This window comes from Arachis hypogaea, chromosome 17, assembly GCF_003086295.3.
Source record: "Arachis hypogaea cultivar Tifrunner chromosome 17, arahy.Tifrunner.gnm2.J5K5, whole genome shotgun sequence".
Lineage (NCBI taxonomy): Eukaryota > Viridiplantae > Streptophyta > Magnoliopsida > Fabales > Fabaceae > Arachis > Arachis hypogaea.
In genome coordinates this window covers 46,174,209-46,189,451 of record NC_092052.1, presented here as the reverse complement: position 1 = coordinate 46,189,451, position 15,243 = coordinate 46,174,209, and the positions used below count along the sequence as shown (strand labels likewise).

The 15,243-nt window shown below is 37.9% G+C and overlaps 1 non-coding gene across 1 annotated transcript; it reads left to right on the top strand.

Moving 5' to 3' along the window:
• The first annotated feature begins 14,263 nt into the window (after positions 1 to 14,263).
• On the top strand, positions 14,264 to 14,371 carry LOC112767726 (small nucleolar RNA R71). The gene has a single exon (XR_003185168.1). It is a non-coding gene; the product is annotated as a small nucleolar RNA R71 (small nucleolar RNA).
• The last annotated feature ends 872 nt before the right edge of the window (positions 14,372 to 15,243 follow it).

The window sequence follows — 15,243 nt, the reverse complement described above, 5'->3', positions numbered from 1 at the left end:
AATAACTAAGAAAAAAGAAAAAGATTTGATTTTTGAAAAAGATTTTGAAAAAGATAAGATTTTTAAATTGAAAATTTGATTTGACTCATAAAAACAACTAGATTTTAAAAAGTTTTGAAAAAGTCAAATCTAATTTTCGAAATTTTAAGAGAGAAAAAGGGAAAGATATTTTTTTGATTTTTGAATTTTTAATGATGAGAGAGAAAAACAAGAAAAATGATGCAATGCATGAAATTTTTAGATTAAAACAATGAATGCATGCAAGAATGCTATGAATGTCAAGATGAACACCAAGAATACTATGAAGATCAAGATGAACACCAAGAACATATTTTTGAAAAATTTTTAATGCAAGGAAAACATGCAAGACACCAAACTTAGAATTTTTAATGCTTAGACACTAAGAATTCAAGAATGCATATGAAAAACAAGAAAAGACACAAAACATGCAAATGCAAAGATCAAACAAGAAGACTTACCAAGAACAACTTGAAGATCATGAAGAACACTATGAATGCATGATTTTTTCGAAAAATGCAAGATGCACATGCAATTGACACCAAACTTATAACATGACTCAAGACTCAAACAAGAAACACAAAATATTTTCGATTTTTATGATTTTATGATTTTTTTTTGTATTTTCTTTTTAATTTTTCGAAAATCATTTTGAAAAAGAAAAATAAGGATTCCAAAATTTTTAATATGAATTCTAGGAATCTTATGCTCTTTAGTCTAAAGCTCCAATCAAAGGATCAGGCATGGCTTAATAGCCAGCCAAGCTTTAGCATGTAATAGGTAGATCATGAACAGTAGTAGGTGGATTAGCACCAACTAGCTTGCTCTTGATAACAAATTGGAAGCCTTAGTCCAAATGAATTTAGACATGGCTTTACAGCCAGCCAGGCTTCACATGCTTCATGAAACACTAGAATTCATTCTTAAAAATTTTGAATAAAATTATAAAATTTTTGAAAACATTTTTATTTTAAATTTTTTTTTGAAAAAAAATGAGAAAATTTTAAAATATTTTTGAAAACTTTTTGAAAACAAAACAAAAAAGAAAATTACCTAATCTGAGCAACAGGATGAACCGTCAATTGTCCAAACTCGAACAATCCCCGGCAACGGCGCCAAAAACTTGGTGCGCAGAAATTGTGATTACACTTTGATTATGTAAAATTCATTGCTCTTTCTTTCCCTGGTAATGGCGCCAAAAACATGATGCCAATACCATGGTTCACAACTTCGCACAACTAACCAGCAAGTGCACTGGGTCGTCCAAGTAATACCTTACGTGAGTAAGGGTCGAATCCCACGGAGATTGTTGGTATGAAGCAAGCTATGGTCACCTTGTAAATCTCAGTCAGGCGGATATAAAATAGTAATGGGGTTTTCGAAAATAATTAATAAAATAGGGATAGAAATACTTATGTAAATCATTGGTGAGAATTTCAGATAAGCGAATAGAGATGCTTTCGTTCCTCTGAACCTCTGCTTTCCTGCTATCTTCATCCAATCAGTCTTACTCCTTTCCATGGCTGGCTTTATGTAATGCATCACCCTTGTCAATGGTTACATCCTATCCTCTCAGTGAAAATGGTCAACGCACCCTGTCACGGCATGGCTATTCATCTGTCGGTTCTCGATCATGCTGGAATAGGATTTACTATCCTTTTGCGTCTGTCACTACGCCCAGCAATCGCGAGTTTGAAGCTCGTCACAGTCATTCAATCATTGAATCCTACTCGGAATACCACAGACAAGGTTTAGACTTTCCGGATTCTCTTGAATGCCGCCATCATTCTAGCTTACACCACAAAGATTCTGATTAAGAGATCTAAGAGATACTCATTCAATCTAATGTAGAACGGAAGTGGTTGTCAGGCACGCGTTCATAGGGAATGATGATGATTGTCACGTTCATCACATTCAGGTTGAAGTGCGAATGAATATCTTAGAAGCGGAATAAGATGAATTGAATAGAAAACAGTAGTACTTTGCATTAATCTTTGAGGAACAGAAGAGCTCCACACCTTAATCTATGGAGTGTAGAAACTCTACCGTTAAAATTACATAAGTGAAAGATCCAGGCATGGCCGAGATGGCCAGCCCCCAAAACGTGATCACTAGATCAAAAATATAATCCAGGATCCAAAGATGTCTAATACAATAGTAAAAAGTCCTATTTATAATAAACTAGCCACTAGGGTTTACAGAAGTAAGTAATTGATACATAAATCCACTTCCGGGGCCCGCTTGGTGTGTGCTTGGGCTGAGCTTGAATGTTACACGTGCAGAGGCTCTTTCTGGAGTTGAACACCAGCTTTTGTGCCGTCTAAACTTGGGAAAAGTATGGACTATTAGACATTGCTGGAAAGCCATGGATGTCTACTTTCCAACGCAATTGGAAGCGCGCCATTTCGAGTTCTGTAGCTCCAGAAAATCCACTTTGAGTGCAGGGAGGTCAGAATCCAACAGCATCAGCAGTCCTTCTTCAACCTCTGAATCTGATTTTTGCTCAAGTCCATCAATTTTAGCCAGAAAATACCTGAAATCACAGAAAAACACACAAACTCATAGTAAAGTCCAGAAATGTGAATTTAACCTAAAAACTAATGAAAACATCCCTAAAAGTAACTAGATCCTACTAAAAACAATGCCAAAAAGCGTATAAATTATCCGCTCATCAAAGAGATATAAGGAAAAGACTTCATAAAATGAGCTAGATAGAAGCATCAATCATTTACATTTCTTTTGTGATTGTAGCATGCATAGAAAACTAGCTAACCATGAACATTGAGTTGCTATTCTTCTCACCTTGGTTTGTCAAAATGTACTACATGATTCTTTTCTTGCTTGGGGACAAGCAAGGTTTAAGTTTGGTGTTGTGATGACATGTCATCATGTCATATTTTTCTATGCTTTTTCATACAAGAAATTGATGATTAGTGCTTAAATATTGCATTCTTTTGTGCTTAAATGGTATATTTCTTTGATCTTTTGATTTTAAAAACTTTGTAGGAAATAAGAAGAAAAAGAAGCAAAAAAAGCACAAAATAAGCTAAAAAGAAGAAAAGAGGAATTTTGGACACGCTTTGAAGATTGAGCATGCTTTGGAACCTTAGGCCACGCTTTTTAAAGCGTGGCCCATGACCATGAAGCCATGGCATGCATTAATGCCTTATGCATGCATCATGAAACTAATAAAGCATGCATGCATTTAAATTGAATGAAAGCAACGTTGTTAATGCATTGGCATTATTATTAAAACCAATAAAAGCATGCATGTATAAAACATTCAATCAATAATGCAATGAAATAAATGAAAGCATGCATGGAACTTAATTACTAATGCCAATTAAAGAATGAATGAAATGAAGGAACGTTGCACGCTCACTAATTAAACGTTCACTAATTAAAGCATGCATACATTTAATGCCATCATGAACCATGCATTATTAAATTTGCATTATTAATGAATGAACGGCATTACTAATAAAGCCTAGCATTCATTAAACAATGAGCGCCACGCTCACTTGTTTCACCTTTTGCGTGAAACTCAAGTGGAAGCAAGATGCACATTGAGGGCACATAAGGAGCAAGCGTTCATTAAAGTGAACGCTACGCTCAATCAATTGAGCGTTTTTGGGCATAGGGGAGGCCCAAGGAAACATAGGAAGCAGCGCTCACTAAAGGCAATACTAAGGCTCGAAGAGGGAGCGCTGGCCCTGAAGGTAGTGTGCAACAAAGGAACCAAGCACCCAAGGAATAGCACTCACTAAGGGAGCGTGACGTTCACTAAGTGAACACTAGGCACCAAATGCCCACCAAAGTGGCACACCAAGAAAGTGAACTGGGCGTTCACTAAAGTAAACTGAGCGCTCCTCTGGGAGTGTCACCAAGCCACTCCTGACCCATGCCATCAACTACCATCTTGGATCCAATTCCTCACAGACCCAAGTCACCAATTGCATCCGGATCCATTCTCATTCAAATCCAAAGCAAGCAAAGCCCATATCATCACTCAAAGGCACAAGAACAAGCTAGATTAGGAATTTCATTTAATTTGTAATTTGATTTCAATTTCAATTTCATTTTTCATTTTTGTAAAGCCTATAAAAAGGCATCTATTTCATTTCATTAATAAGGCTGGCTCTGCTAGAGAGCAATAGGAGTAGGATTAGGATTAGAATAGAAGGCATCTCTTCTTAAAACACTTTGAATTTTCTGCACTTTTATTTTTCAATATTGGATTTATAAAATTTCAGTTTCTGCAACCTTTTGCTACAATTTCTTCCTCTGCAATTTCCTTTCTGTTTTGATCGAGAGAGCAATTGAGCTCTTGGCCTTCTTTCTTTTTTGCTATTTCTTTGAAATTGTTAATTTCTCTTTGAGATTTCAGATCTAAGTCTTCTTGATCTTGATTTACTCTTCTGCACATTTACATTCTGCATTTTACAATTCTTGCTGTGATCTGAATTTACTCTTCCTGCAATTTAAATTCCCAGTTACTTATTCTCAAGATCTCTTCAATTGCTTGCTTTACTGCTTTCTTTAATTTCCAGCACCCAGCCTCCTTTACATTTGATGCAATTTACTTTTCTTGCCCTTTAAGCTTCTGCCAATTTAAGCTTCTGTCCACTTTACTTTCTGTAATTTACAAATTTTCAGTCAATTTCCCTTCTGTTGGCTACGTTTCATTCAATTCACCATTGTTAGCTTGACTAGACTAATCACTCACTAAAGTGGCTTGATCCATCAATCCATGTGGGATCGACCTCACTCTAAGTGAGTTTTACTACTTGATGCGACCCGGTACACTTGCCGGTGAGTTTTGTGTGGAAATCTGATTTTCCACCCATCACATGGGAGTCGACAATGTAAGTTTTAACAATTTATCTTAAGCTACTTATTCAGACCATACACAATGTAATCAACTCCTCTAGAGATAGTGTTGCTTTTGATTGTAGATATCACTAACTCTCAAGAGCCAAACTCCATTCGGACACTAAATTCACCATCTTCCGCCGCAACGCTACCTTCACATACGACATGCACACCACCATCAGTCAGACAAGGCAAATAAAATACACACTAGTGGTTACTTGATTTAACAATCATAACATACCCATATTCGTATACTCAAGAAATTCCTGGTCATGCATGGCTTCGAAATCCAAAGTCCACATAAAAGACGGAACACCAAAGGGGTGCCGGCTTACAATCGCATCCGCTTCATTTTACACCGCTGGATTGCTTGCCAAGTCTCTGTCATCGTTTCGTCATCGGCTTCATAGTTGGCTTCGAACTCCTCTTCGCTGTCGTTGTTATCTTCTTCTCAATCTATATCCTTGAGTTCGCCAACATTGACCTCCTCGGCAACCGCGTCCATCCCGAAATGCTGTTCGAATTCAACGTACAGCTCTATTATCGGCACGTGAAATCGGGTTTGTTGATAAATACAGAACATCTGTTGCATACTTGCGTCGTCAGTAATGGGCATTATTTGAAACTGTATCAGCCCACCAAATACTTGTACAAGATTCCTATATAAAATTTTGCTCACCCTTTTTGAAATGTGACTCTGTATATTATCACAAAAACCATTTTTCAACTCTACAAAACTCATGGTGCATGAAATAGCAAATGCCAACAGACATTCACAAACAAAAGTCACTTCTTCGTATGTGTTTGATATAATCTCACCATTATAATACACTCGCAAGTTGATAATACCTTCCATAACATCAATCTCACCTAATTTGACTTTTTTGACGCAACTAACTGCTGAAAAAATTCAGAACTATAACATATGTGCAAGAAAGAAGAATAGGAGGAGTAGAAGTGGAGTGAGGGATTCGAGTGAATCTTGCTTTGTATTTATAGGCTGGACCCTTGGTTAAAATATTTTTTTTTAAACAAAATGCAACCTGCATTTTAGACTTTCGAAAAAAAGTTATGACACTTTAAAAACGCAACCTGCGTTTTGTTTCTTCAAAATAAAAATACTAACACAAAACCAAAAACATAAGCTACATTTTGTTATTTCAAAAAAAAAAAATAAACATATTGCCACACACTAAACGCAGGTTGTGTTTGGGCTGAAACGAAATAAAAAAAATTTGAAAAACTTCAAAAAAATAAAACGCAGGTTGCGCTTTGGGCTGACACTATAACAATGAAAATTTTTTGTCTATGCCCATTTTATTGCACTACACCAACATTTTTTCCATAAGAAAAAATGAGCCACGTTTTAAAGACATACTGATTGTCCTTTATTTCTAGGCTTTACAAGTGTGACATAAAAATCTTGACTAAAATCCAAAACAAACATCACCATAATAAAAGTGTGGCGGCTAACCACTTTTGGCCACTTTTTTAAGAGTGAATAAAAATAAGCGTGTCTACATAACATATTTCTAGTAGTGGGATGACAAATAGTGGAAACTTGAAATGCATATATGAAGACTTAGGGCCCGTTTGGGAAACTCTAGAAGTAGCTTTTTTTAACTTTTGACTTATGAAAAGTAGTAGTATTAATGTCTGGTTCAATTTTCAAAACCAAATTGCAACTTTCTAAGAAGCTATTTTGGAGCTTATAGAGAAGTTAAAAAAAATGACTTTTCTCATAATACTTCTACTTTTCATTACATTTCTATAAAATAAACACTTTTAGAGTTAAAAATCCAAACACAAAATAACTTATTTATAAGTTACTTTTAATAGAGTCATTTATTGTTGAAGTTATTTTATCAAAAGGAGCTTAATTAAGTTGGTTACCCAAACTGGGCCTTAAGGAAAAAAGAGCAGTTTAAAAGATTTGAAACGTTAGCAACTAACACTCACAAACATAGCACAATTAACTTCCCATGAACATTACACATTCCACCTTTTTTTTCCATTGAAGTTATCGTTATACCATTGTCTCCAACCCACGTATCTTGACTTGATGACTTATGAAATCTGTGGTGGTTTCTTTTGCGGTTTTATGTTCTTAGGTCACTCTCAGAAGCATTTTAGGATTTTGTCTTAAATTTCTCAAGGGATGTAAACTTTTAGGTAGCATTTGGAAGAGAGACAAAGACAGAGAGGCTGAGATTAAAAGACAGAGACGGAGAGATTGAGTCTAAAATAAGTCTCAGTATTGTGTTTGGTGTAAAGTGGGAGACAGAGATTGAAATAAAAATGAAACTTTAATTTAATTTGAAAAAAGAACAAAGTTGGAATTAATTAATTGAAATGTTGGATATTTTAAGTATAAATTGTTATTAAAGTTTCGGTTTCCGTTCCCAAAAATTTCAGTCTCTTATTTCCCTACTTTTTGGAGGTACTGAAATACTAAAATTTTGGAGACAGAGACTGAAAGTTTAGTACCAGTTTCTAGACCAACAAACATGATAATGAGTCTTAGTCTCTCCGTCTCTGTTCCAGTACCTCAAAACAAATGCTACCTTAGGGAGCACATATGCATACGTATGCATGCCCTAAAAAATTTTCATGTTAGTAGAATTTTTAAAATGCTCAAATATATCTTCAAGAAGAGGTTTTATAAATATATCAGTAATAAGAATTTGGTTTTTGGTAAATTGATTTTTTTTAGCTATTTTATAATTTATTCTGCAAAATCTTGAACCACGGTAACTGGTATGTGAAATTGTTACTCTGAGGTCGCAAAATTTGTTCATTCTCTCCCTGGCAATGGCGCCAACAACTGGTGCACAATACCATGGTCCAAACATAACTTCACAACTTCGCACAACTAACCAGCAAGTACACTGGATCGTCCAAGTAATAAAACCTTACGTGAGTAAGGGTCGATCCCACGGAGATTGTCGGCTTGAAGCAAGCTATGGTCACTTTGTAAATCTCAGTCAGGCGGATATCAAATGGTTATGGAGTTTTTGAATAATAATAATAAATAAACAGAAAATAAAGATAGAAATACTTATGTATATCATTGGTGAGAATTTCAGATAAGTGTATAGAGATGCTTTCGTTCCTCTGACTCTCTGCTTTTCCGCTATCTTCATCCAATCAGTCTTACTCCTTTCCATGGCAAGCTTTCTGTAAGGGCATCACCGTTGTCAATGACTACATCCCATCTTCTTGTGAAAAAGGTCCAAATGCTTTGTCACAGCACGGCTAATCATCTGAGGTTCTCGATCATACTGGAATAGGATTCACCCTCCTTTTGCGTCTGTCACTACGCCCAGCACTCACGAGTTTGAAGTTCGTCACAGCCATCCCTTCCTAGATCCTACTCAGAATACCACAGACAAGGTTTAGACTTTCTGGATCTCAGGAATGGCCATCCATGGGTTCTAACTTATACCACGAAGATACTAATAACTCGGACTCGGTCCTCTGTATTAGATATCTAAGAGATACTCATTCTAGCTTGTTTGCATGTAGAACGGAAGTGTTTGTCAGGCACGCGTTCATAAGTGAGAATGATGATGAGCGTCACATAATCATCACATTCATCATGTTCTTGGGTGCGAATGGATATCTTAGAAGCGGAATAAGTTGAATTGAATAGAAAATAGTAGTACTCTGCATTAATTCATGAGGAACAGCAGAGCTCCACACCTTAATCTATGGAGTACAGAAACTCTACCGTTGAAAATACATAAGTGATGAGGTTCAGGCATGGCCGAATGGCCAGCCCCCAAGTCTAAGAACTAAACGTCCCAAGATGATCCGAAGATGTAAATACAATAGTAAAAAGTCCTATTTATACTAAACTAGTTACTAGGATTTACAGAAGTAAGTAATTGATGCATAAATCCACTTCCGGGGCCCACTTGGTGTGTGCTTGGGCTGAGCTTGAAGTTTACACGTGCAGAGGCTTCTTTTGGAGTTGAACGCCAAGTTGTAACATGTTTTTGGCGTTCAACTCTGGTTCGTGACGTGTTTCTGGCGTTTAACTCCAGACTGCAGCGTAGAACTGGCGTTCAACCCCCTTTTGCGTCATTTAAACTCGGCCAAAGTATGGACTATTATATATTTCTGTAAAGCCCTGGATGTCTACTTTTCAACGCAATTGGAAGCGCACCATTTTGAGTTCTGTAGCTCCAGAAAATCCACTTTGAGTGCAGGGAGGTCAGAATCCAACAGCATCAGCAGTCCTTCTTCAACCTCTGAATCTGATTTTTGCTCAAGTCCCTCAATTTCAGCCAAAAAATACCTGAAATCACAGAAAAACACACAAACTCATAGTAAAGTCCAGAAATGTTAATTTAACATAAAAACTAATAAAAATATCCCTAAAAGTAACTAGATCCTACTAAAAACATACCAAAAACAATGCCAAAAAGCGTATAAATTATCCGCTCATCACAACACCAAACTTAAATTTTTGCTTGTCCCCAAGCAACTGAAAATCAAATAGGATAAAAAGAAGAGAATATACTATAAATTCCAAACTATCAATGAAACATAGCTCCAATCAGATGAGCGGGACTTGTAGCTTTTTGCCTCTTGAATAGTTTTGGCATCTCACTTTATCCATTGAAGTTCAGAATGATTGGCATCTATAGGAACTCAGAGTTCAGATAGTGTTAGTGATTCTCCTAGTTCAGTATGTTGATTCTTGAACACAGCTACTTTATGAGTCTTGGCCGTGGCCCTAAGCACTTTGTTTTCCAGTATTACCACCGGATACATAAATGCCACAGACACATAACTGGGTGAACCTTTTCAGATTGTGACTCAACTTTGCTAAAGTCCCCAATTAGAGGTGTCCAGGGTTCATAAGCACACTCTTCTTTTGCTTTGGACCTTGACTTTAACCGCTCAGTCTCAAGTTTTCACTTGACACCTTCACGCCACAAGCACATGGTTAGGGACAGCTTGGTTTAGCCGCTTAGGCCAGGATTTTATTCCTTTAGGCCCTCCTATCCACTGATGCTCAAAGCCTTGGGATCCTTTTTATTTACCCTTGCCTTTTGGTTTTAAGGGTTATTGGATTTTTTGCTCTTGCCTTTTGGTTTTAAGAGCTTTTGGATTTTTCTGCTTGCTTTTTCTCCCTTTTTTTTTGCTATTTTTTTTTTCTGCAAGCTTTTGCATTCACTGCTTTTTCTTGCTTCAAGAATCATTTTTATGATTTTTCAGATTATCAAATAACATGTCTCCTTGTCATCATTCTTTCAAGAGCCAACATATTTAACATTCATGAACAACAACTTCAAAAGACATATGCACTGTTCAAGCATTCATTCAGAAAACAAAAAGTATTATCACCACATCAATATAATTAAACTAAGTTCAAGGATAAATTCGAAACTCATGTACTTCTTGTTCTTTTGAATTAAAATATTTTTCATTTAAGAGAGGTGATGGATTCATAGGACATTCATAACTTTAAGACAAAGTTACTAAATACTAATGATCATGTAATAAGACACAAACATGGATAAGCACTTAACATAAAGAAAACGAAAAACAGAGAATGTAAGAACAAGGAATGAGTCCACCTTAGTGATGGTGGCATTTTCTCCTTGAGGAACCAATGATGTCCTTGAGCTCTTCTATGTCTCTTCCTTGTCTTTGTTGCTCCTTCCTCATTGCCTTTTGATCTTCTCTAATTTCATAAAGGATGATGGAGTGCTCTTGATGTTCCACCCTTAATTGTCCCATGTTGGAACTTAATTCTCCTAGGGAGGTATTGATTTGCTCCCAAAAATTCTGTGGAGGAAAGTGCATCCCTTGAGGTATCTCAGGGATTTCTTGATGGTAAGCTTCCTCATGCGTTTCTTGAGCTCCATGAGTGGGCTCTCTTGTTTGCTCCATCCTTTTCTTAGTGATGGGCTTCTCTTCCTCAATGGGAATGTCTCCTTCTATGTCAATCCCAGCCGAATTGCATAGATGGCAAATGAGGTGAGGAAAAGCTAACCTTGCCATAGTGGAGGACTTGTCAGCCACCTTGTAGAGTTCTTGAGGTATAATCTCATGAACCTCCACCTCTTCTCGAATCATGATGCTATGGATCATGATGGCCCGATCTATAGTAACTTCAGACCGGTTGCTAGTGGGAATGATTGAGCGTTGAATGAACTCCAACCATCCTCTAGCTACAGGCTTAAGGTCCAGTCTTCTCAGTTGAACCGGTTTGCCTTTTGAGTCAATCTTCCATTGAGCTCCTTCCACACATATGTCCATAAGGACTTGGTCCAACCTTTGATCAAAGTTGACTCTCCTTGTGTAGGGGCGTGCGTCTCCTTGCATCATAGGCAAGTCAAACGCCAACCTCACATTTTCCGGACTAAAATCTAAGTATTTTCCCCGAACCATGGTGAGATAATTCTTTGGGTTCGTGTTCTTAATTTGATCATGGTTCCTTGTAATCCATGCATTAGCATAGAACTTGAACCATTAGAATTCTGACTTGTTGGATGGGGTTTGTTAGAACTTCCCAACCTCTTCTATGGATCTCATGTCGGATCTCCGGATACTCATTTCTCTTGAGTTTGAAAGGGACCTCGGGGATCACCTTCTTCTTGGCCACAACATCATAGAAGTGGTCTTGATGAGCTTTGGAGATGAATCTTTCCATCTCCCATGACTCGGAGGTGGAAGCTTTTGTCTTCCCTTTCCCCTTTCTAGAGGATTCTTCGGTCTTAGGTGCCATCAATGGTAATGAAAAAACAAAAAGCTTATGCTTTTACCACACCAAACTTAGAATATTGCTCGCCCTCGAGCAAGAGAAGAAAGAATAGATGAAGAAGAAGAAGAAAATATAGAGGAGAGGAGGGAGAGGTGTATTCGGCCAAGAAGGAGAAGAGAGGGTTGTGTTGTGTGAAAATGAAGAAGAATGGAGGGCTTTATATATGGAAGGGAGGGGGGGTTAAGGTTCGGCCATATAGGGTGGGTTTGGGTGGAAAATTGATTTTGAATTTTGAAGGTAGGTGGGGTTTATGAGGTAGGTTTATGGGGAAGAGTGGATGGATGTGAGTGGTGAAGTGGTGATAAGGAAGAGAGATTGAGGTGATTGGTGAAGAGTTTTGGGGAAGAGTGTTTATTGGGAAGAGAGGATGAACATTGAGAAGAGGGAAGAGAGTGAGTGGTGGTAGGTGGGGATCCTGTGGGGTCCACAGATGCTGAGGTGTCAAGGAATTGCATCCCTGTACCAATTAGGCATGTAAAATACCTTTGCATGCAATTCTGGCGTTTAAACGCCGAATTGATGCTTGTTCTGGGCGTTCAGCACCCAGATGTAGCATGTTTCTGGCGTTGAACGCCAGTTCTATGCTTGTTTCTGGCGTTCAGCGCCAGGATGCTGCTTGTTTCTGGCGTTCAACGCCAGATCCATGCTTTGTTCTGGCGTTGAACGCCAGCCAGATGCTCCTTACTGGCGTTTAAACGCCAATGAACTCCTCCTCCAGGGTGTGATTTTTCTTCTGCTGTTTTTGATTTTTCTATTTATTTTGTGACTCCACATGATCATGAACCTAATAAAACATGAAAGAACAATAAAAATAAAAATAAAATTAGATAAATAAAAATTGGGTTGCCTCCCAACAAGCACTTCTTTAATGTCAATAGCTTGACAGTGGGCTCTCATGGAGCCTCACAGATGTTCAGAGCATTGTTGAGACTTCCCAACACCAAACTTAGAGTTTGGATATGGGAGTTCAACACCAAAGTTAGAGTTTGGTTGTGGCCTCCCAACACCAAACTTAGAGTTTGACTGTGGGGGCTCTTGTTGACTCTGTTTTGAGAGAAGCTTACTGTGCCTCTTTTCCATGTTTACAGAAGGATGTCTTTGAGTTTTAAACTCAAGGGAGTCCTCATTCAATTGAAGGACTAGTTCACCTCTGTTAACATCAATCACAGCTCTTGCTGTGGCTAGGAAGGGTCTTTCAAGGATGATGGATTCATCCTCATTCTTTCCAGTATCTAGGATTATGAAATCAGCAGGGATGTAAAGGCCTTCAACCTTTACTAATATGTCCTCTACTTGTCCATAAGCCTGTTTTCTTGAGTTGTCTGCCATCTCTAATGAGATTTTAGCAGCTTGCACCTCAAAGATTCCAAGTTTCTCCATTACAGAGAGTGGCATGAGGTTTATTCCTGACCCAAGGTCACATAGAGCCTTTTCAAAGGTCATGGTGCCTATGGTGCAAGGTATTAGGAACTTTCCAGGATCCTGTTTCTTCTGAGGCAATCTCAGTTGATCCAATGCATTTAGTTCATTGGTGAACAGGGGAGGTTCATCTCCCCAAGTCTCATTACCAAATAAATTGGCATTCAGCTTCATGATTGCACCAAGGAACTTGGTAACTTGCTCTTCAGTAACATCCTCATTCTCTTCAGAAGAAGAATACTCATCAGAGCTCATGAAGGGCATAAGGAGGTTCAATGGAATCTCTATGGTCTCTAGATGAATCTCAGATTCCTTTGGTTCCTCAGAGGGGAACTCCTTATTGATCATTGGACGTCCTAGGAAGTCTTCCTCCTTGTGATTCACGTCCTCCCCTTCCTCCTTGGATTCGGCCATGATGGTTATATCAATGGCCTTGCACTCTCCTTTTGGATTTTCTTCTGTATTGCTTGGGAGAGTACTAGGAGGGATTTCAGTGATCCTTTTACTCAGCTGGCCCACTTGTGCCTCTAAATTTCTAATTGAGGACCTTATTTCATTCATGAAACTTACAGTGGCCTTGGACAGATCAGAGACTAAGTTTGCTAAATTAGAGGTATTTTGTTCAGAGTTCTCTGTCTGTTGCTGAGTGGATGATGGAAAAGGCTTGCTATTGCTAAACCTGTTTCTTCCACCATTATTAAAGTCTTGTTGAGGCTTTTGTTGATCCTTCCATGTGAGATTTGGATGATTTCTCCATGAGGGGTTATAGGTGTTTCCATATGGTTCACCCATGTAATTCACCTCTGCTATTGCAGGGTTTTCAGGATCATAAGCTTCTTCTTCAGAAGATGCCTCTTGAGTACTGTTGGATGTAGCTTGCATTCCATTCAGACTCTGAGAAATCATATTAACTTGCTGAGTCAATATTTTATTCTGAGCCAATATGGCATTCAGAGTATCAATTTCAAGAACTCCCTTCTTCTGAGGCGTCCCATTACTCACTGGATTCCTCTCAGAAGTGTACATGAGCTGGTTATTAGCAACCATGTCAATGAGTTCTTGAGCTTCTGCAGGCGTTTTCTTTAGGTGAATGGATCCACCTGCAGAAGTATCCAATGACATCTTAGCTAATTCAGACAGACCATCATAAAATATACCCAGGATGGTCCATTCTGAAAGCATGTCAGAAGGACAATTTTTGGTCAGTTGCTTATATCTCTCCCAAGCTTCATAGAGGGATTCACCTTCTTTCTGTCTGAAGGTTTGAACATCCACTCTAAGCTTACTCAGCTTTTGAGGAGGAAAGAACTTGGCTAAGAAAGCCTTGACCAGCTTATCCCAAGAGTTTAGGCTATCTTTAGGTTGAGAATCCAACCATATTCTAGCTCTGTCTCTTACAGCAAAAGGGAAAAGCATGAGCCTGTAGACTTCAGGATCTACTCCATTAGTCTTAACAGTATCACATATCTGCAAGAATTCAGTTAAGAACTGAAAAGGATCTTCAGATAGAAGTCCATGAAACTTGCAGTTCTGCTGCATCAGAGAAACTAATTGAGGTTTAAGCTCAAAATTGTTTGCTCCAATGGCAGGGATGGAGATGCTTCTTCTATGTAATTTGGAATTAGGTGCAGTAAAGTCACCAAGCATCCTCCTTGCATTATTATTATTTTCGGCTGCCATATCCTCTTCTTGTTCAAAAATTTCTGTAAGGTTATCTCTGGATTGTTGTATTTTAGCTTCTCTTAGTTTCCTCTTCAGAGTCCTTTCAGGTTCTGGATCTGCTTCAATAAGAATGTTCTTGTCCTTGCTCCTGCTCATATGAAAAAGAGGGAACAGAAAAATAATAATAATAGGGATCCTTTTTGCCCAAGTATAGAGGTTCCCCTGTGTGAGTAGAAGAAGAAAAGAATGTAATGTGAAGAAGGGAAGAAGGGAAAATTCGAACACAGATGGAAGAGGGGGTTCGAATTTGGGTGAGATGAAGTGTTAGTAGATGAATAAATAAATAGAAGGAGATGAGAGAGAGAGAGGATTTTCGAAAAGTAAAAGAAGAAATAAATTAAAATTAAAATTTGAAACAATTAGTTAATTAAAAAGAATTTTTGAAAAAGAGGGAGATATTTTCGAAAATTAGAGAGAGAGAGTTAGTTAGGTAG